The sequence below is a fragment of the Dromiciops gliroides genome, chromosome 2, assembly GCF_019393635.1.
Source record: "Dromiciops gliroides isolate mDroGli1 chromosome 2, mDroGli1.pri, whole genome shotgun sequence".
Lineage (NCBI taxonomy): Eukaryota > Metazoa > Chordata > Mammalia > Microbiotheria > Microbiotheriidae > Dromiciops > Dromiciops gliroides.
In genome coordinates this window covers 486,073,758-486,095,295 of record NC_057862.1, presented here as the reverse complement: position 1 = coordinate 486,095,295, position 21,538 = coordinate 486,073,758, and positions in this window count along the sequence as shown.

Below are 21,538 nucleotides of genomic sequence, written 5' to 3'. Positions count from 1 at the left end.
GATGTAATTAAATTGTTAGCAATGGGCATATGCTCAAGTGGTATAGTAAAACTATTCTGTACAAAACATTGACTCCAAATCAATGTGGAATTCTTCCCCAGCCACCACATAGACAAAGGCCCCCAGGAGGATGGGCTCAGATTAAAAATTCAAAGGTGGAAGTCCTCTTTTCCCTTTCTAGATGCCTCAGGACATTCCCTATAGTACACCAGCTTCCTGCTGGTGGTGTTCAAGGGTCTGTGCCTTTATTGAGTTCACAGCTGACCTGCCACTGGACTCAGTAGTTCTGAACTGGTTTGCTGCTTTATACACAGGCCCAAGTTTATTTCTGATTAGTTAATTGCTAAATATTTTCTTCATATAATCATCTATCTTTATCCAATGATCAAAGTGTTTTCCTCACAAATTCTTCACAAATTGATTAAGAACTTATTTGTACCTAGTTTATACTTTTTGTTAAATTAATACAATGGAACTCATTGGGTCTTCTGTCATTATGTTAATTGGGGTGAAGATAGAAAACTTCACCTTTGCATAAGGATGCATGTGTATATATACACATATATATACATATGTGTGTGTATGTCTGTATATATACACTGTATGTTTCCCCAAAAAGGATTTAAGCTCCTTGGCAGCAGGGACTATTTATTTTTTGTCTTTGTATCCCCAGTGCCTGGCATAGTACCTAGCACATAGAAAGGGATTGATAAATGTTTGTTGTCTGATTCCCTCTCCAAGCTCAGTTTGTTTTCTTTTGTTTTTCTTTCACCTGTAATGGACCCTCCAAAATTATGATCCTATCTTCCTCTAATAAATCTACTTATTGTCTGTTATATAGACCTCTGCCTTTCTCATATCTGAGTTGCTAAATACACAATTCCCATAATACCTCATGCAGTGCCTTGCAGAGAATGAGCTCTCAGTATATCAGCTGGCCCATCAATTAGAGAATAGATAAATAAATTATAGTAAGTGGATATAATGAAATTGATTTTGCCATAATAAATAGTCCACGTGAATTGTACAGAGAGGTATTGGAAGACTTATGTGAACTGATTCAAAGTGAAGTAAGCAGGAGCAGGAAAACAATATACATGATGACTATAACAATATAAGTTAAGAAGTGAAAAGAAAAAAAATTAAGACATTTTAATTCCTCAGCCTGAGCTCAAAGAAGAAATGAAAAACTGCACCTTATTCTCTTCTTTGAAGAGGTGACAGGCAAGCCATGGGTGTAGAACAATGTATATACTCTAAAATTCAATTGCTATGCTGTTTAGTTTTACTTTGTGACTTTTTTTTCTCTCTTCTGTTGTGTTTTTTTTTGTACAAGGGATTGTTCTCTTAGAAGGGCAGAGGAAGAGATAACCTTTGAAATGAAGGTGGTGTAAAAACAAAAAAAGGTCAATAATTTTAAAAATTGGCTGACTAGTTTTGACATTGATAATTGCCAACTGGAACTAACCTTAGTTTCACTCCCTCCCCTAAGTTCCCCCATTAAATCTCCACATTACAGCATGGGGGATGAAGCAATGCTACAGAAATGGGTATGTTTTCCCATGAATTTAATTATGCAAGGAGTAAATCTTTGTGCAACTTTTATAACATGTTCCACTGTAGTGTAGCAAATGTTTATGCACCAATAAATAGAGACTGGAGGGTAAGAATTCACTTATGCTCCAACAGTAAGTTATTTCGCCTCTCAGCCTCAGCTCCCTCATCTGTGAAATGATGTTCTCATCTGCCTAGGTGTTCTCTAAGATCCCTTCCAGCTCTGACATTCTATGGTTCTATGATTCTCCCAAAAGACTTAGAGACTGTAAGCCTAATTCCTCTGTAATAAATGGAAATACATCTAAGTCATTAGAGAAAAATGCATGCCAAGACTGTCATCCTTTTGAAACTCTCTTTATCCTGAGTCTATGTAGTTCTTCATGCCCACCTCTGGTCATAACAATTGCCCTTTTGATTATCTATCCAATGGTAATATATTAAATGCCTACTGTGTACAGAGCTCTAGGTTGGTGTTGGAAAATATACAATGTTCAGCTAAGACAAAGTCCCTAAACTTATGGAGCTCACAATCTGGGAAGGGGATCTAAGGAAAGATAATTACAATACATAGTAACACATGATAAACACATTGCAAAAAGAAAAAGCAAAGTACTGTTACCAAGTTTGAGGTGTTTAATAATCAATAAGGTTTTTTTTAAAGATTTCATGTATGAGGAGATATTTGAGTTTGTCTCTAAAGGATGAGAAAGTATTTATTAGGGATTGAAATAGGCCATTCTGAGCAGAAAAAACACCATGATCAAAAGTTATCAAAGGTTAGGGCTTATTTAGATACAGATAACAGTATGGTTTGGGAGGCCAAGGAGCATGGAGCATGAATTTTATGTAATATGCAATAGAGAGCCATTGAATATTTCTTGAACAGAAGAATGGCATTACTACATCTGTGAATAAGAAAGAGTAATCTAACAATTGTGTGCCAGATGATATAAATTAATGGTAGCAGAAAAAAAAATCCAGTAGGGAACTATTGCAATGGTCCAACTGGTTGGTAATGAGGACATGTCCCAAGAAAAAAGCAATAGACACAGTGGGGCAGGTAATAGATGTAAGAAAGACTTTCATTTTTGTCTTTATATCTGTCAGGCCTAGTACAGTGCCTGATACATAATTTGCACTTAATAAGTGTGTGTGTTGATTGATCAGTAATATTAAGGGATCATGTGTGGATAGGAAGACTATGTATGAGCTATGAGGTAAAATAAGTGATTATTCTTGGAGGGTGGGATGGGGGAATGTAGTCTGAACTTAACCCCCCCCCCTGCAAAGAGCATATCCATACACACAGCAGGACACAGGAAGAAGATTCTACATATATCTGTGAATCACCATTTCATACAACATGCTTTAAAAAAAACTATATTATGAATTCTACATGTCACTTTTCAAAGGAGAGTTAGTACAACAGTGAATATGGAGTGCTAGACTTGGAGTCAGGAGGACCTAAGTTAAATCCTGTTTTAGACATTGATAGCTGCATGAGCCAGGCAAGTCACTGAACCTTTGTCTACCTCAGTTTGCTCATTTATGGAATGGTAATAATTATAGGACCTACTTCCCAGAGTTATTACGAGGATAAAATGAAATAGTGTGTATAAAGCTGCTAGCTATTATTATAATTGTAAAATTGTCCTGATTATCTGTGCTTCCTTCTATGATTCCTTCTGCTTTCTTTCAACCATTGGAAAATGTTTCCATAAAACTATTTTTTGTAAAATCACCATAACTAATCCCCTTCTCTTCCCCCTCCCTGCAATTAAAAACTGTAAGGAAGAGGTATGGTAGCCTCAGACCGATCTAGAATTGGAAGTGAGGAGGAAAGAATATATCCCATCCCTTCTGTTCCTGAAATTGGGCTGTGGTCTTGGGTAGAAAGGGTTTAGAAATATGTGGTTTGTTCAGGAGAAAAATGGTTTTCTGTTGATGCCAGGAAGTGGAAGGAATGTTGGTTAAAAAGAACCATTTGTGAAGATGTCTGAAAGTTTGATAACTGAGTATGGATTTAAATGAATTACTTTTCTCATTCACAATCCAGTAAATCCATTTGTTTTTCCATCAGTTCCATCTCTCAAGGGCTCCACTTGGGATCCATTCAGGGGCAATAAGAGAACAGGATTTCAAATGAAAATAAAGGCTAAAAAACAGAAAGTTCATTTAAAAACAAATTCTGCTGGACATACTAATCCTTGTTAAAATTTAAAGTCTTATGAATATACGACCTTCATTTTCTACTCTTCCCTTTCTGCCCATTAAGTGCCTCAGAACTCCCCAAGGACTTTCTCTTCCATCTACTTTGGGCAAAGCAAGTGCCAGTGACGTGATGTTTACGTGGAAAATTAATTAGGGAGCCAAGTCAAATCCTATTGCATTACAGAGAAAGCCATTTTGATTTCAAATTCAAATGAGTTAATTAAAAAGTGAGTGTGGAGGCTAGATTAAATCAGGATGGTTCATTCAGTTTCCCCAGGGAAGCTAGGATGCTGCTGGACTGCAAGATGTCTAAGGTCTCCTCTATCAGCTCTTAGTCAGGCATCAGGAGGTACTCATTTGGGTGGTAGAAGAGGAAGCATCATGACCACCCTAAGAAGCCACTAAAAGTCCTCCATGCAAATTTCACCTCTAATAGCCTCAGATTGGCTGTACTTTTACCCTAGTCCATAGGGTGTTAGAATTCAGGGCTGGCAGGGACTTCAGAGATCATCCAAATACCCTCATTTTACAAACAAGGAAATAAAGGCCCAGTCAAGTATGACTTACTTAAGGTCACACAGGTCACAAAGCCAGGATTCAAATCGAGGTCTCAACTTGAAATCTACTTTTTTCTACTATACTACATTACCCATGCTTGGTTATTGCCCTAATCCTATCCCCTAATTCCACAGCTAGCTATGGGTAGCTCTCTGTTATTACTTCAAGGGAGCCCCACTGACCCCTGTCCCATCTAAGAGTTTGGGGAATCCCCAAAATTCTGGGACCCCTGGTATTATAGTAACTTCTAGGAGTCATACTCCATGACTCTATGACTCATATAAGTTACTTAGAAACATGTAGAACCTGAATGTTTTTTCCCTCATTCATAGGCTCAGCCCAGAATCCTAGGAGATCTTGACAACCTTCATGTGGAACAACATGTAAATATGTTACAATATGTTATAAAAAGAACACAGACCTATTAGAGCTTGAAAGACATCAAGCTGTGTACCTCCAGAAATGTTTCTACAGTTCAATCTACGGTGTTGGCCAGCTTCAGGTGACATTACTACTCTTTGTGTGTGCTAACATGAATTCCCTTTCCCTTGCCAACAACTTCTCTGCCCTTCAAGAAGACACTTGAATAGAATTTAGGAGACAGAAAGGACCTCTACCCCTATCTAGTTCAATGACACCCTAAAAATAATCTATACTAAGAATTCCCAAATGTGGTAATTCAGCCTTTGCTTGAAGATATGCCACGAGGTGGAACCCATTACTTCCCAAGGCAGCCCAATGCACTTTTGGAGAGCTCTATTAGTAGGCTTTTTATTATATTTAACCTAAATTTGCTAAAATGTTTTTTCCACCAGTCAGTCAATAAGCATCCATTAAGGGTCTACTATGTTTCAGGTGATATGCTAAAACCTAGGAATGCAAAGAAAGACAGAAAAATAGTTCCTACTCTCAAAAACTCACAGTCTAAAGGAGAACATAATAAGAAAACAACTAAATACAAAGAAACTCTATATAGAATAAATTCATGACATTCAAAGAGGGAAGGAACTGGCATTAAGGGGGATTGGTTTCTCATAGAATCAGAATTTTAGGTGGGACTTGAAGGAAATATTCCAGGCTTGAGGAATAGCCAGGGAAAGTGCCTGGAGATGGAGTATCTTGTGAGAGGAACAGAAAAACTTCAGAAGAGGGGAGAACTTTGGTGGGGAGATGGGGGAGAGGTAATGAATTTAGTTTATGATATGTTTATTTTAAGATGTCTGTAGGACATTCAGTTTGAGATGTCTAATTGACATTTGGAGGTGTGAGTCTGATGGTTATGAGAGAGATTACAACTGGATAAGTATATCCAAGAATCATCAGCACAGAGATAAACTGAAACCATAGGAGTGGATTAGATCACCAAGTGAAATTGCATAAAGGAAGAAAAGAAAAGCTCCCAGAACAGTGTCAGAGGGGCCATCCACCTTTAGTGAACTTGAGCTAGACAAAGATCCAGCCAAGGAGACTAAGAAGGAGTGGTCAGGCAGGACTGATTGATTTATACAGAGACTGGAGTGAGAAGGGCTGTCAGCCATTCTTCCCAACCTTCTCTGTGGAGAAAATTTAATCTTTTGCCATCTACAGGTCAACCATAATATCAGTCACGTAGGCCCCAAATCAGATTTTCTCACGTTATACTCATCCCAAATATGGGATTTTGTAAAGGACCGGAAGGGCTACCCAAGAGCATTTTAAAAATCAGCAGCGGTGTTTTCAAACCCTCTTTCCCTTAAGTATTTTCTAATTGTTCATACTTTGACTTATTCTGCTTATCTCATGACAGATATAAGTTGGCATTAATCAATCAATTAGCATTATTAAATGCCTGCTAGTTCCAGGCACTATGTTAAAGAAAAAATGTGAAACATTTCCATTACTATCAGTCTTCCTTTTAAAACCCTGAACCCTTCAGTTGTTTTTAAATGTTACTAAATTGTGCATTGGAGAGAATCATTGCCATTAACAGATCCATCTGCCTGCCTATCTATATGAATACAAAGAAAAGAAGCTTCTCTAATCTCCTTGGTAATGAATCCTGACATTGCTGCTCGAGTGACCTCAGCACCATGCCCAGTGCCTCTTTGAGCAAGGACCTTCCAGTCTTATCCTTTCCTTGCTTCCTACCACCAAAAGTTACTCTCCCTCACCTCACCCCAAGCTATAAAGCAATCTCTACCTCTAGACATTCATGAGAAGCAGAATTTGTTATCTATCCTCCAAGGAAGCCCTCCTGCTCTTCTAATGAGAGCTATTAGATACAATAGCCTTTCTTGAACAGTGGATATAAGAACAAGAGGCCCAAAATACTGTACTGCAACAAAAAACTGGACCCCATACCAAATGAGGAAATCACTGTTTGGAATGAATTGCCACCTACTAAAAAGAGTTTGCCTATCTACATACTTAGCTAAATAACTTCAAGGAGAGAATCTGTCAGATCAGTAGCACCCTCAGATATATTCTATCTTTGAGGTTCAATCTCCTTGGATTCACTACTCAATCAAAGCTATTTATAGACATATACCCTTGGGATTTCTATTCTTAGTTTTCCAAGGTCATCTTCCTCACCTTCCAACTGCTGCCAGGGCAGAGTGCCCTGTGTTTGAGTCCATCATTCAAGAGCTCAAAGATGATTCTTTTCAATTTCATGTAGAATCTATCAAGGGATTTGCTGATTTCAGCAAGGAAGGAGCTCTATATCAGAGACTGTCGTGGTTCTTCCTAAATAAAAACCTAAGTTGTCCCTGAAATTCTTTCCCATTGTTCCAATCTCTGCCCCTGAAACAGACAGAGAACATTCATTCCTTCTTCCATGTGACTGCTCATGAAACCTTAAACTATTGTCATATCCTGCCCAAGTCTTCTCTTTTCCAAGGTAAAGATCCCTATTCCCTTCAACTAATCCTCAGATGGCATACTTTTGCTGCCCTATACCAACTTGTTTGCCTCCTTTCTAGATGCTCCTCAGTTTCTTGTCGTCTTTCTTAAAATGCATCACTCAAAACTGAACACAGTACTCTAGATGTGGGCTGACTCAGATTTGAAAGCAGCAAACAATTTGTTTCAGAACAGTAAGTATGGCAGTGGGAAGAGTATCAGTTCTAGAGTACTTGGACCAAAATTCAGATTTCAGCTCTCCTATTTCTATCTTTGTGACCTTGGGCAAATCACTTCACCTCTCTAGGACTGAGTTCCCTCGTCTGTAAATTGAAGGGGTTTGGCTATAAATGACCTGTAAAATCCCTCCCATCTCTAAATCTATGATCTATCATTCTAGTCTACTTCAATGGCTTTTGGGGAATGTCAAGCCCCAGTGGTTAATGAACTCAGCCTTCCATGATGTACTGGACATGACAGGAGAGAGAAGGAGGAGGAGAGAATACATTGACAAATTTACTCTTGGGACACCTGCCAGCCTATTACCTTGTTTAAAAAAATGGTTCTCCAGCTCCTGTTATAGAGCCATCTCTTCATGAAGCTGGAGAAGGGGCCAGTTTGGGCAGAGGAAGCTGAATCCATCAAAGATGGACATAGTCCTACAATGGTGAGCATCCATAATGCTGAAGGACCTGAAACAATTGGCCAGCAGCAGGGATATTAACAGGCATCAGTTATTACCTATGCTTTATTCCACATTTAATAGTGTTAGGGGGGTCCCTTGAACTTGTTCTTTTGAGTTGCCATGTTTTGCAGAAACAATGGACCCAGAGTATACAATAGGCCCTGAATGCGTCAAGGAAGAAGTCTTCCCCACCCTTCAAGTTGACATAATTCACTGTTTGTACCTGAAGCTGGATTCCCTGTGTGTTCTTGGGAGTCAAGACTGGTGCCAGTCACTTTGCACTAGATTGAGAAACTACTTGTGCATCTGAGAGCCTTGTAGATAAGCAGAGCATCCTATCTTCATAATCTAGGAGGTCCCAAGGGAAAAGAATGCTGCTTTTGCCATTTTAGTTATTTGTGATTTCTCCTCCCCTGCCATTCCCATTTTATGAGGAGATTTCTGCTTCCTCCTCCTTCCTCTGCTATACTTTCATAAATATGCAAGCTTGTGTTTGTGATTGGAAACACTTTGCACTTGCTTAGAGTTACACATACATGTTCATTTCTTCTGTAACAAATATAGTTGCTATGTAATGTTCTCATTGACTTGTGATATTATTTTTGGTTAACAGTAGCCCTTCCCAAGTCCCCCCCGCCAGATTTCCTCAGACTCACAGAGGTTCTTCTTTGGCCCCCTAGTATAGGACCTGCCTTTTGGGAACTGAAGCAATGGTTCACTTTGTCTCTCACATTAAGTATTCAAACTCATGTAAAGCACTTGTAATAGATACAGATGCCCCTAATGTAGAAGTAGCAGTTCTTTATTACCAAGCTAGTATCTCTCTCTTCTATCTATAAAATGCCATGTATACTATAATACAATTACTGAAGCTGCATATTGTTCCAACTGTTATAAAAACAATTTGAAAGTATTTGAGAAAGTTATGAATTTTTGACCCAGAGATTCCACTCCTGGGCAACCTATGCCAAGGAAGTCAAGTAAAAAGATAGGTACAATGAATATCCAAATATTTATAATAGCACTTTTGTGCTAGCCAAAAAGGAGAAACCAAGTGGGAGCCCATCAAAAACAGAATGATTAAACCAACTGTGATATATAAATGCAATGGAATAATATTGTGCTATATGAAACATGAGAAGTTCAGATAAATGAGAAAATGTGTGCAAACTTATAGGAAACAAAGAAAAAGCAACCTGAAAAAAACACACACAATGACTATTAAAATATAAATGAGAAAGATACCCAAAGGCGGCTGAATTCAGATTAATGTAATTACAAATATTGATGCTAGAGAATAGATGCTCCACCATGTAGGTTGAGAGGGAGGATAACTACAGATGCTGATTATATCAAGCTTAGACAGATGTAGATGCTTTACTGATCAGTTTTGCTTGACCTTTATTACAAGGTGGGGTAGGGTACTTCTTAAAGGTCCAGGAAGTATACTGGGAGTTCACTGTTAATTGTGATTAAAAATAAAAAGATATCAAAAAAAACTTGTTAAAACAGAAATAATGAGCTTGGCACCTCCCTACTATCACCCTCTGTCTCTTCTGCCCTTTGTAGCTAAACTCCTCAAAATGGCCAAATACAATAGATACCTCCACTTTCTTTCCTCTTACTCTTTCTTAACTCTTACAACGTGGCTTCTGAACTGATCTTTCCAGGGAAAAGCTCTCTCCAAAGTATTAATGATCTCTTGCTTTCCAGATCAAATGGGCTTTTCTCAATCCTCCTTGACTTCTCTGCAGCCTTTGACACTTACTGAAAACTCTCTCCTCCTAGATCTTCACTTTTCTCTAGGTTATGGGGGACTCTACTCTTTCCTTGTTTTTCTCCTTCCTATCTGACTGCTCCTTTTCTATATCCTTTGTTGAATCCTCCTCCAGATTATATCTTTTCAACTATAGGTATACCTCAGAGAGCTGTCCTGGGTCCTCTTTTGCCTCTTCTTCTACTTCACTGGGATCTCACCAGTTCCCAGAGATTTCAATAACATTCGTGTAATGGTTCATGAATCTACCTTTCCTACTCAATCTTTCTGCTGACCTCCAATCTCCTATTGTCAATTACCTTTTAGACATCTCAAAACTGGATTGAAAATCTTAACTGAATATGTACAAAATAGAATCCATTACTTTTCCCCCATGCCCTTCTACCTTCCCTACTACTATAGAAGGTAACACCATCATCCCAGCCCCTCAAATTTGCAACCCTGAATTTCTCATTATCTTTTACCTTCCATGTCCAAGATGTTTCCAATACCCACTAATTTTACCTTTGCAACCTCTCTCAAATATATCCCCTTCTCCCCTCTAACACTGCTACACTCTAGTGCAAGCAAGCCCTCATCACTCAGATCTTGATTACTGCAATATCCTGCTGGTGGACCTGCCTGCCTTGAGTTTTCTCCTTCCTCAAACTATCTTCATTAGCCACTAAAGTGATTTCCAAAACTCAGCTCAGAACATGTCTCACACACACACACACACACACACACACACACACACACACACACACACACACACACTAAACTCTAGCAGCTTCCTATTACCTTCAGGGGCAAATACAAAATGAACTTTTGGCATATGAATCCCTTCATAACCTAGTCCTTTCCTACCTTTCAGGTTTCTCACACCTACTGCCTGACATGTACTCATTGATCCAATAACACTGGCCTCTTGGCTGTTCCACAAATAAGACACTTCATCTCCCAGCTCTGGGCATGTTCTCTGGTTATTCCCTATACTTGGAGCACTCTCCTTCTCTATTACAACCACTGACCTCCTGTCTTCCCTTAAGTCCCAACTAAAATCCTACCTGCTACAGGATGCCTGTCCCTAACCTCTCAATTCCATTGTTTCCTTCTTTAATTATTTCCTATTTATCTTGCACATAGCTTTGTTGTATATCTTTGTTTTGCATATTGTCTCACCCATTAAATTGTAAGCTCCTTGAGGGCAAGGAGTGTCTTTTGCTTCTTTTTGTATTCCCAGAGTTTAGCACAACTCCTGGCACATCATAGGCACTTAATGTGTTTTGAATGAATGAATGAACCTTAGCATCTTTTATCATTTAGTTCTTCTATCTGCAATCACATATAATATTATATCTAGAGGGGGCAGCTAGGTGGCAAAGTGGATAAAGCACTGGCCCTGGATTCAGGAGGACCTGAGTTCAAATCTGGCCTTAGACACTTGACACTTACTAGCTGTGTGACCCTGGGCAAGTCACTTAACCCTCACTGCCCTGCCCCAAAATAATATTATATCTAGACCCTCAAATTGTGTTACAGTTTTGGCCCCCTATTATACAGAATAAACCTTCATCCTCCAAGTAAGGAGCATCTCTCCACTGTACTACTACCCTCTATCCCATACTCAATAAGAAAACAAATGTTAGAGCAAGACATTTACTGGCACATTTGTCCACACACACTGCCACTCAACATTTAGGTTTATTTTCTTTACTGTTGGATTTTTTTGTAATAATGTCATTCCTTACTCCAACAGAACGTAAATGTAGTTTTCCCTGGCACTCTTCACCCCAGGCTTGTTATTTCTTATCCTACCCCTGTGCCAGTAAACTAATGACTACCAATGGGAAATTGGAAGCAGCTTAGACTGGGCAGCAATGGACACAATGTGGCTAATGATGGCAAGTAGATAACCTCAGAGTCCTGTGGGAGCCTTGGTGTTAGGCCTAACTATAACTGAATGCCAGGAATCTCCATAATGGGGAAATCCTCAAATAAGCTGATAGATAGAACTATAGGATATATTCCTTCACACACCACTCCAATCAACCTTCCAATCAGCATAAAAGTATTGGCAACTTTCAGAACCCAGAATCCATTGTAGTAGTAGAAAGATCCCCATTAAAGAATAATAATTAACTGACATGTATAGGGTACTTCAGTTTTTCCTATGTCATAATCTTATTTGATTCTCCCAATCCCTCAGTAAGGTATGTGCTACAGCTATTGCTATCCCCATTGTTCAGATGGTAAAACTGAAGCTGAGAAAAGTTAAGTGGTTTTCCAGGGTCATGCAGTTAGGTATCCAAAGGGGTAATCTGAAGCAATGTCTCCCTATGTCAAGTCTAGTGTTCCATATCATACTGTCTCCCTATAGGGTACCCTAGGCCATCCTTGAAGAATATATCTCCACCTGCCCTAGAAAAACTAGAAAACCTCATTCTTGGGCCCTGCCTGAGGGTCTTTCTCCTTCTTCCTCTTTTAAATTCAGCCTCTCTTGCTTTTTATTTATCCTTCCATCTCTTCTTCTCTCACTTATCCCCCCCCCATCTCAATTTCACTCTCCATCTTTTCTTTTATAAGCTTTGTTCTATACTTCAGCTTTTTTGTCATCTTAATAGCCATGAGCACCCTCTCACATTCCGAGGCCCCTTTGATCTCTGCCTGAGCTGGGCAGACTGCCATGAGCTGGTTGTGCCTTTAATCTTCTCACTGTGGATCAGTAATAACTCTGGCTACTTCTTTTTTGAGGTTCTGAAACTGGAATTGCCACTTTCTTCTTTCTTTTTTTTCTGGATGAAGCATCACTTGCTTTGGCCCTGAGTCAGACATGAGCCTGTTCCCAGCTCCTGAGTTGTGCATTTGGGAATCAAGAATATTTCAGATACATTTTTTTTACTTAGCTTAACATAATAATTAACCTTAATTTCATGTAGAAATGAAATTGTCTGTTTTTTGAATGTCTTTGAAGAAAGCATTGAAAAATCTCTAGCTACCACTGTTCCTTTCACTGTTATTATCGTAGAAGTGATTTTTCTGTTTGAAATGTACTTAACAGTCCTATTTTTTAAAAAAATAATATCCTATGTCCAAGACAATTCCAAAAGACTCATGATGGAAAATGCTCTACACATCCAGAAAAAGAACTGTAGAATCTGAATGCAGATTGAAGCATACCATTTTCACTTTTTTGTGGGTTTTTTCTTTCTTGAGTTTTTTCCCTTTTGTTCTGATTCTTCTTTCACAAAATAACTAATGTGGAAATATGTTTAACACGAATATACATATATAACCTATATCAGATTGTTTTTTTTTGTCTTTGAAAAAGGGAGGGAAGGGAGAGAGGAGAAAAATGTGGAACTCAAAATCTTATAAAAATGATGTTGAAAACTATCTTTATATGTAACAAAATAAATACTATTAAGATTGAAATAATAATATCGTATGACTCCATATTATCATGCCCTTTTTATCAATGAAGTGAAACAGAGATAAAAACAGATTACCTTAAACTTATCATAAAAGTAATAATTAGAACTAAGGCTAGGACTGACTATAGGGTCTCATTGAACTCTAGCAATTATCTCATAAATAAATGCATACAGGTAAATCTCAGGTAATCACAAATTAAATCAATCATTTTAAAAAATATTTCATTGTTGTTATTATTGCTTTGAAGAGGATATACCTCTTCCTTTTCTAGTAACATCCTGGGGTTTTTTTTTTTTGTTTCTTTGTTGTTGTTGTTTTTTTTTTTTAAAGTCAGGCAGTTGGGGTTAAGTGACTTGCCAGAGTCACATAGCTAGTAAGTGTTTAGTGTCTGAGGTCGGATTTGAAACTCAGGTACTCCTGACTCCAGGGCCGGTACTCTATCCACTGCGCCATCTAGCTGCCCCTCTAGTAACATCCTAACTCCAATAGAATCCTCCCTGTAACAAAATAAATCAGTTGTAACAATACAAATCTCCACAACAGGAACATTGGACAGTGTATGCAACAGTATACATTTGTAGACTACCACCTCTCTATGGAAGATGAGACAAACATTTCTTAATTAGACCACTGAAACCAAGATTAGTCATGACATTTTTGGAGTTCCACTTCTAGAGAGTATCTTCAAGAACCAGGATGTGATCCATACCTTTCAATTAGTTAGGGCCATGGTAGCCAGAATAAAGCCCAGGCTGAAAGGAGATATGAATTGGAAATGGTGAGCATTTATTTGTGCATTTATATGCACATGTGATGGCATCTATTTCATTGTTTATTTGATTTAGAGTTGTATGTGTATAAGTGTAGGGGTCTTGCTATTTGTAGTTTACTGCGCTTATTTGAATATGTGTGCACTTCTTATATGTATTCTTTTTTTTTTCTTTTTTTTTTCTTTTAGTGAGGCAATTGGGATTAAGTGACTTGCCCAGGGTCACACAGATGGTAAGTGTTAAGTGTCTGAGGCAGGATTTGAACTCAGGTACTCCTGACTCCGGGCCAGGCGCTCTATCCACTGCGCCATCTAGAGGCCCCCTCTTATATGTATTCTTGATGCTCATTCTGCTCCCCTCCTTTTATTCAGAGATAATTGAGAGACAGTTGTAGTGATAAAGCCTGCATTTCTGCTGTGCTACTTGGGATTCCTTGAGTCTTTGTTATAGAAAGAGCTATAACTAAGGATTGTCTGCCTGTGACAATTCATTTAAACAAGTGGTTAGAATGGAAAGGTTTGATGCTATGGAGAGGACAATCTAAATGTGGGCATCCTTATTCTAGTATAGAAAGAAGCCTTCCCCTAGAGAGTCAAGACCAGGATAGGAGTGCCATGGTAATGGGCCCTTGAGATATGGAAATGGTGGTCACAATGAAGAGAAATTACAGTATCCCCAGAGGGGAAATACTATTTCCATCAATACTTCAGTGTCTTTGGAGAAAGCCTGGTAGCCCTGTACTTGTTACAGTTCTGTGCAGATTTAAGACCGGCTCTTTAGATAAAATTTCCTGAAGTATGAGCCTGGCATTTCCTATATTTTCCTTGCTAATGTGTATTCATATCTAATATTTCTCTGTGTCTAAGGACTTATTAGATCTCATAAGCTTAAGATTCATTTAATTCAACTCAACAATCATTAATTAAGTATCCACTGTATGGAAGGTATTATACTAGCATGTCAAATGTCAACAATCATAGGTCCAAGGATATGAAAAACAATGTTACAGTTAAAAGCATGCACCTTTTTTTTTACTTCACTGTGCGGGTATTCAACTAACTTTCCCAGTGTTACTGTCTTCTAGATTACTGCGCTTTATGTGCCTGCATGTTTCTCAATGGGGCTGCTGTCCAGCAGTTTCCACCTCCTGAAAACTGCTGCTACATCAGTGGCTATCAAAGTACACATGTTTCAGGAGAACTGTTAGCAGGTCTAATTTCAGAACTCAATCAATGAGATTATGTAATGTTTCTCTATCCTGTATTACTCCCATCCCCAACACCTCCCTTCCCCAAGGGGATTTACTTGGAATATTCTATGGACCTAGAAGAATTAGTAAAAACTTCTTCAGTGATCAGGTAGATTCCTCTCCAGGGGTTGATTCAGAATAGAACTGTGGAGCTAGAAAAGACATAGAGGGTTTATCTGGGTCACTCTTCTGCTACTATGTAGTTGAATATAGAAACTTCTGAGACAAATGGTTCTCTATTTTATTTTTTTTTATTTTTTTAGTGAGGCAATGTGGGTTAAGTGACTTGCCCAGTCACACAGCTAGTTAAGTGTTAAGTGTCTGAGGCCGGATTTGAATCAGGTACTCCTGATTCAGGGCCGGTGCTCTATCCACTGCGCATCTAGCTGCCCCCTTCGATTTTATTTTAAAGGTTTTTTTTATTTTAAGATTCTCTCTATTTTTTCTCTTCTCTCTCCTCTTTTCCTCTCTCCTCTCCTTTTCTTCTCCTCCTCTCTCTCTGACTCATCTGCTTTTATTCCAATGACCTAAAGCCCTTTTGATCCTTTCAAATGATTAAGGATTATTGATCCCTAATCTATTTTTTTTTGTAGGACAATGCGGGTTAGTGACTTGCCAGGGTCACACAGCTAGTAAGTGTCAAGTGTCTGAGGCCCAGATTTGAACTCAAGTCCTCCTGAATATAGGGCTGGTGCTTTATCTACTGTGCCACCTAGCTGCCCTCCTAATCTACTTTTGATAGCTTCATTAGTTCACTCTACATATGTGGGATTTCATTGATTAATTTGACTGAGTATGGGATTGTCCACCCATATAATATGACCCTATGATCTCTCACAAAGGTCACTATATTCCACATGAAAATATTCTGTGATAGGAACTAGTAGTAGAAAGTAGACAGAGCCTGAGATTCAAACAAGATCCTCTGACTTTAAATCATCTTCTCCTATCCCTGTTTCCCCATATCTTTTCTTCTTTAGGAAAAACTAGTCCTCATGTGCCATGGTCTCCGACTCCTTACCAATCTGGCTGTTCTTTCCAGAAACTTTCTAGTTTATTAACTGCTTTCCTAAAATAAACACAGTAGTGGTTTGTTTTGTCTTCCCTTACCTGACTATAAACTTCTTAGACTTAGGAACAATGTCTTAGTGTTATTTAATCTATCTTTTCTTTATTTTACTGTAACATAAAGCTGTGTATTCTTCATCACATTTTGTGTAGAGAGAACTACTTTCCTTGCAATACTTAGCTGTAGTATTGGGAACATATCAATGAATTCAGAATTGTTATGCACATTTCTGGGAAGAGAGAGGTTTAGAAGATTTAGATTCACAATAGGTAGCAAAATAAGTAGAGCATCCTACTTAGAGTAAGAGGGATCTTGAGTTCATCCTGCCTTAGATCATTATTAGCTTTGTGACTCTGAACAAGTCACATAATCTCTCAGGCTCAATTTCCCTATCCTATGTCTGTGAGAAGCAAATGGGATAATAAATGTTAAGTACTTTATAAATTGTTAAATTCTATATAAATATTAGCTATTGTTATTATTCCCAGGATAAGAATATTTTACATTTGTCCAATAAAGCATTTTTAGACCTTTTAAAAGCCCTAGCAAGTTTAGAATCAAGAGGTTTCTATCTGAAAATCAAAGCAACAAAATAGCAAACAAAGTGAAATCATAACAAGACCAGAAGAACGAAAAAGCAAAATCAGAAAGTATTATACACAACTATATGCTTTTTTTGGTGAGGCAATTGAGGTTAAGTGACTTGCCCAGGGTCACACATCTAGTAAGTGTTAAGTGTCTGAGGCCGGATTTGAACTCAGGTCCTCCTGACTTCAGGGCCAGTGCTCTATCCACTGCACCACCTAGCTGCCCCTAAATGCTTTTTTAAAATAATGAGAAGACAAAATAGAGAAATGTCTTCAAAAATAAAAAATAAAGTTAACAAAAGACCAAATAGAGGTTTTAATCTAATGTCAGAAATGGAAAGAGTACCAACTATAAAGGTGCTAATAAAGGTTGGGTATGAGTAAAGGGAAAACTCCTGCCCCTGATAGATTCAGAAGAGAATTAAATGAAAATTTTAAAGAATAATTAATATCAGTATTACACAAATTTTTCTCAAAAATTGAAATAAATCTCCCTACCAGATTCCTTTTATGAAACAAATATAGTTCTAATACCTAAACCATGGAAAGATAGAGTACAGAAGACAACTATAGAACAATATCTTTAAACCAATAGCAGATGGTTTTAATGACTGTTAAATTACTTAGGAAAGAACTCCATATTTGATTTTTTTAAACTTCCAGGAATTTGGAAAGCAGTCTGGCAAAAACTAATGGTCAAAAACCAACAACTTATATTTTTGTGTATAATACACTTCAAAATGTATACAAAAAACCCTAATATTAAAGCTCATGCTACAAAAATTAAAAGTAAAGTATATTGTATATCTTCTCATAGCTAAGTGTAGGAGATGTATTCTTAAAATAAACAAGGCAGAGAGATAAATACATAAGATAAAATCGATACCTTTGATTATGATGATGTCAAACTGAAAAGTTTCTGCACAAATAAAATTGATACACCTAGGAAAAGAAAGAAAATGGTTATAAATGGGGAAGGGAGAAAAAGCTTTATATCGAATTTTGTAAATAATTTTTAAAGAGAGAGATGGTGAGAGATAGATAGATAGATGATAGATGGTTAAGAGAAAGAGAGTTTGCTGTCCCTCATGCTGCTAAAAAAAACAAAATATGATATCACTACATAAGGGTCAAAGTCAAAGTGTATCCAACTGTGACTGACTAGATCAATAGAAGAACGTCTCGGTAAGTTCTATCACAGTCTGGTGCAAAAAATCCATATAAATATGGGAAGTGGTTTAGATATCTCTAAATTTTCACAACTTCTGTTCCTTTTGAGCTACTGCAATCCTGCTTTGCTCAGAGAGCACAATACCTTCTTGATGTGGACATGTGATGTGGTTCTGTACCAGTATTTCCCATGTCTCAATTGATTCAAGTTCTTCGGAGACATTGATAGTATCCTTGTATTGCTTTTTCTGACCTCCATATGTGTTCTTCCCTTGTGTGAGTTCTCCATAAAACAGTCTTTGGCGCAAATATATGTTTGGTAGTGGAAATACATGGCCAGCCCATTGCATTGCCCTCTCAGCAGTAGAATGCTTGGCAGTTCAGCTCAAGAAAGGGTCTCAGTGTCTCATACTATTATCTGCCAGGTGATCTTCAAAATGTTCCTAAGATAATTCAAATGTTATGTGAGTCAGTTTCCCATCATGGTGCTGGTAGAATGTCCTTGTTTCAAAGACACACAACAGTGAGGTCCGCACCTGCTTTAAAGACCTTCAGTTTGGTAGGCATCCGAATACTTCTCTTCCACACTTTCCTTCAGAGCCTCCCAATACTAAGGTACCTTTGACAATGCATGTATTGATAGACAGATAGAGACAGACAGACAGATAGATAGATAGATGATATATAGATACATACATAGATAATAGACCAAAACCACTCCCTTATAGATAATTAGTCAAGGAATGGGAACAATTACTTCTCAAAAGAACTGCAAACTATTAACCATATGAATTAATGTTCTAATCACCAATAATGGGAAAAATACAAATCAAAACAACCCTGAAGTTTTACCTCATATTCTGTAAATTTGCAAAGATTACAAAAGATGGGAATAGTAAATATTACAGGGGTTATAGGAAAATAGGCACACCAGTGCATTACTGGTTAAACTCTAAGTCATTGCAGCCATTTTGGAAAGCAATTTGTTATTGTGCAAATAAAGTTACTAAAATAGTCATACTCTTTGACCTGGAGAGTCTAGTACTTGGCTTATACCTCAAGGTCAGTAATAAGAAGTCACCATATATACCAAAATATTTATAGCAACACTTTTTGTGTGTGATGGCAAAGATTTGTGGATAAAGGGGAAATATATGCCCATCAATTGAAGAACAGTTAAACAAATTGTGGTATATTAATGTAAAGGAATATTGTTAAACTATAAAAAATGATAATGTGACAAGTACAGAGAAATATTGAAAGTTCTATATGAACTGATGCAGGATAATATAAGCAGAGACAGAAAATAATATACACAATGACTACAAGGTAAATGAAAAGAAAAACAAAAAAAAACAAAGATGAAGGTTACAAATTACAAAGAACAAGCATGACTAAGAAGAAAATAAAGGAGGAGACACTCTCACTTTCCCCTTATAGAGGTGGAAGGTCCATAAGTGTTGCATATTACACATATTTTCAGACTTTTCAATGTATTACTTGTATATGCTGATTTTTCCTTCTCTTTTCCTTTTAAAAATATTATTTGCTATACAAAATGGCTCTCTAGAAAGGGGAAGACGAGTGATACTGAGGGAAAATATGATGATAAAAAAGAAACTAAATCAATAAAAACATAAGATAGAGGAGGAAAGAGTTTCCTACTCATTTAATAGCAGGAAGCCACTTCTGCAAGAATTATTTGATCTACCCTTTCTCTGAGACCTATTGTACTGGCCAGAGTTGAAGGGGAGAAAGGAGTGCTGAATTATTAAAGCTCCATTTCAAGTATCTAGATGTTAGCAATGTATCAATCCATAATAATATTAGGAGCCTCCCTGTTACTAGTCCTGGCTCTGTTATGCAATATCTGAGTGATTTTAGATAGGGCCTCAATTTTCTCCCCTATAAAATAGGGAAATGAGAGAGAATTAGATGATAGATGATATTTATACAACACTGTACAATTTTCAAGGCACTGTACATACATCTGGTGGTACAATGGAAAAATCACTGGACTTGGGATCATGGGATCTGAATTGAAATCTTGGCATTTCCACTGACCTTAGACAATTGATAAACTTCTCTGGACCTCAGTTTCCTTATATTTAAAGTGAAGGAATTGGTTTATATTATTTCTTTGGTTCATTCCAGATTTAGGTCTATGACCCTGTAATATGTTGCTGTGAGCAGCTTTCCAAATCTTGTTATATGTCTTGTTTTTCCCTATTAGAATACAAGCTTCTTGAGGGCAGGCACTGTCTTCCTTGATTTGTATTTGTAACCCCAGTGCTTAGCACAGTGCCTAGAACATAACAGATTTTTTTTAATGTTCTTTATTAATGCATCTTAATATATGTTCCAGTGATCTCATTTGATTCTCACAATAGCCCTGTGACATAGGTGCTGTTATTTTTACAATTTTACTGGTGAAGAAACTAAGAATCAGTGATTTGTTCAGGGCCACAAAGATGGAGCTGCAGCATTTAGTATTCTAACTCTTCCTCTCCTGTCCTGGAGAAGTTGCCTTCTCACACCTCTTCACCTGCTGTAATAGAATGCTGGAGAAACACAATACACAGATTAAAAATGGAGCCCACAGAAATGATGATGGCTAACAGGAGTGACCTCTAGCTACCAAACAGATCCCAGAATCAAAGAGGTCTCCCTATTTTAAAAAATCTCAAAGCTAGAAGGGACACAGGAAATCAGATTGGAGTTGACAACCTCTAAGCTCCTTTCCAACCATGATTCCACAAGACAGCCCTTCAGATACTTGAAGATAGTCACTTTCTCTCCCAAGCCTTCTGTTCTCCTGCCTAGACATATCGATTCCCATCCTCATGGGGCATGATTTTCAGCCCTTCCCTTATTCTGGTCACCCATCTCTAGGTTTGTTCTAGAGTATCAATCAACATCACTCCTCAAAGGTAGTGTCCATAACTGGATTGTTCATCGAAGTTCCAGCCCTGAACATTATTGTCTTTTTATGTGACTCATGGTATCATCACTGGGGATTCCCAGGGCTCAAGAACAAAAGGAATTATGCCACTGGTAGTATCTGCCTAAAGTTCCTGTGCTTCCTTTATCCTTTTCCCCCTAGGGTTCAGGGATATTAGACTAGAAATACTCTTAGATCTTTGGATTATAACATCAGTGAGAAGGTGGCTAGAGGGCAATTTGCTAGTAGTGTGCTCTGAACCAGATCTTGGCCACCCACCTCCTGAGCCAAACTTTTCAACCTTTGTCAATGCCAATGCCTATATTCTTCCATGGGAATCATGCTCCTAGCCCCATTGTGTACTCTCAGGCAGATGATGTGTGTGTGTGTGTGTGTGTGTGTGCGCACGCACACACACACATGTGCACCTACATATTGTGGGGGTAGGAGGTTGTAGCTTGATCTCTCACTGTCTGATTGGATTCTTTAAGCCTTTTTTATAACAAATGTCCCTTTTGTGTGTGGGAGAGGAAATGTAACAATAAATACACAGCACACACACCCCCAACACCTAGCTCCTCACTATCACATGTACAGCTCCTGCAGAAACACAAAGCTAATGGTTTGTGCAGGGGGCTCTGTGGCAGCCGTTAATTTCCTATCATCTGAC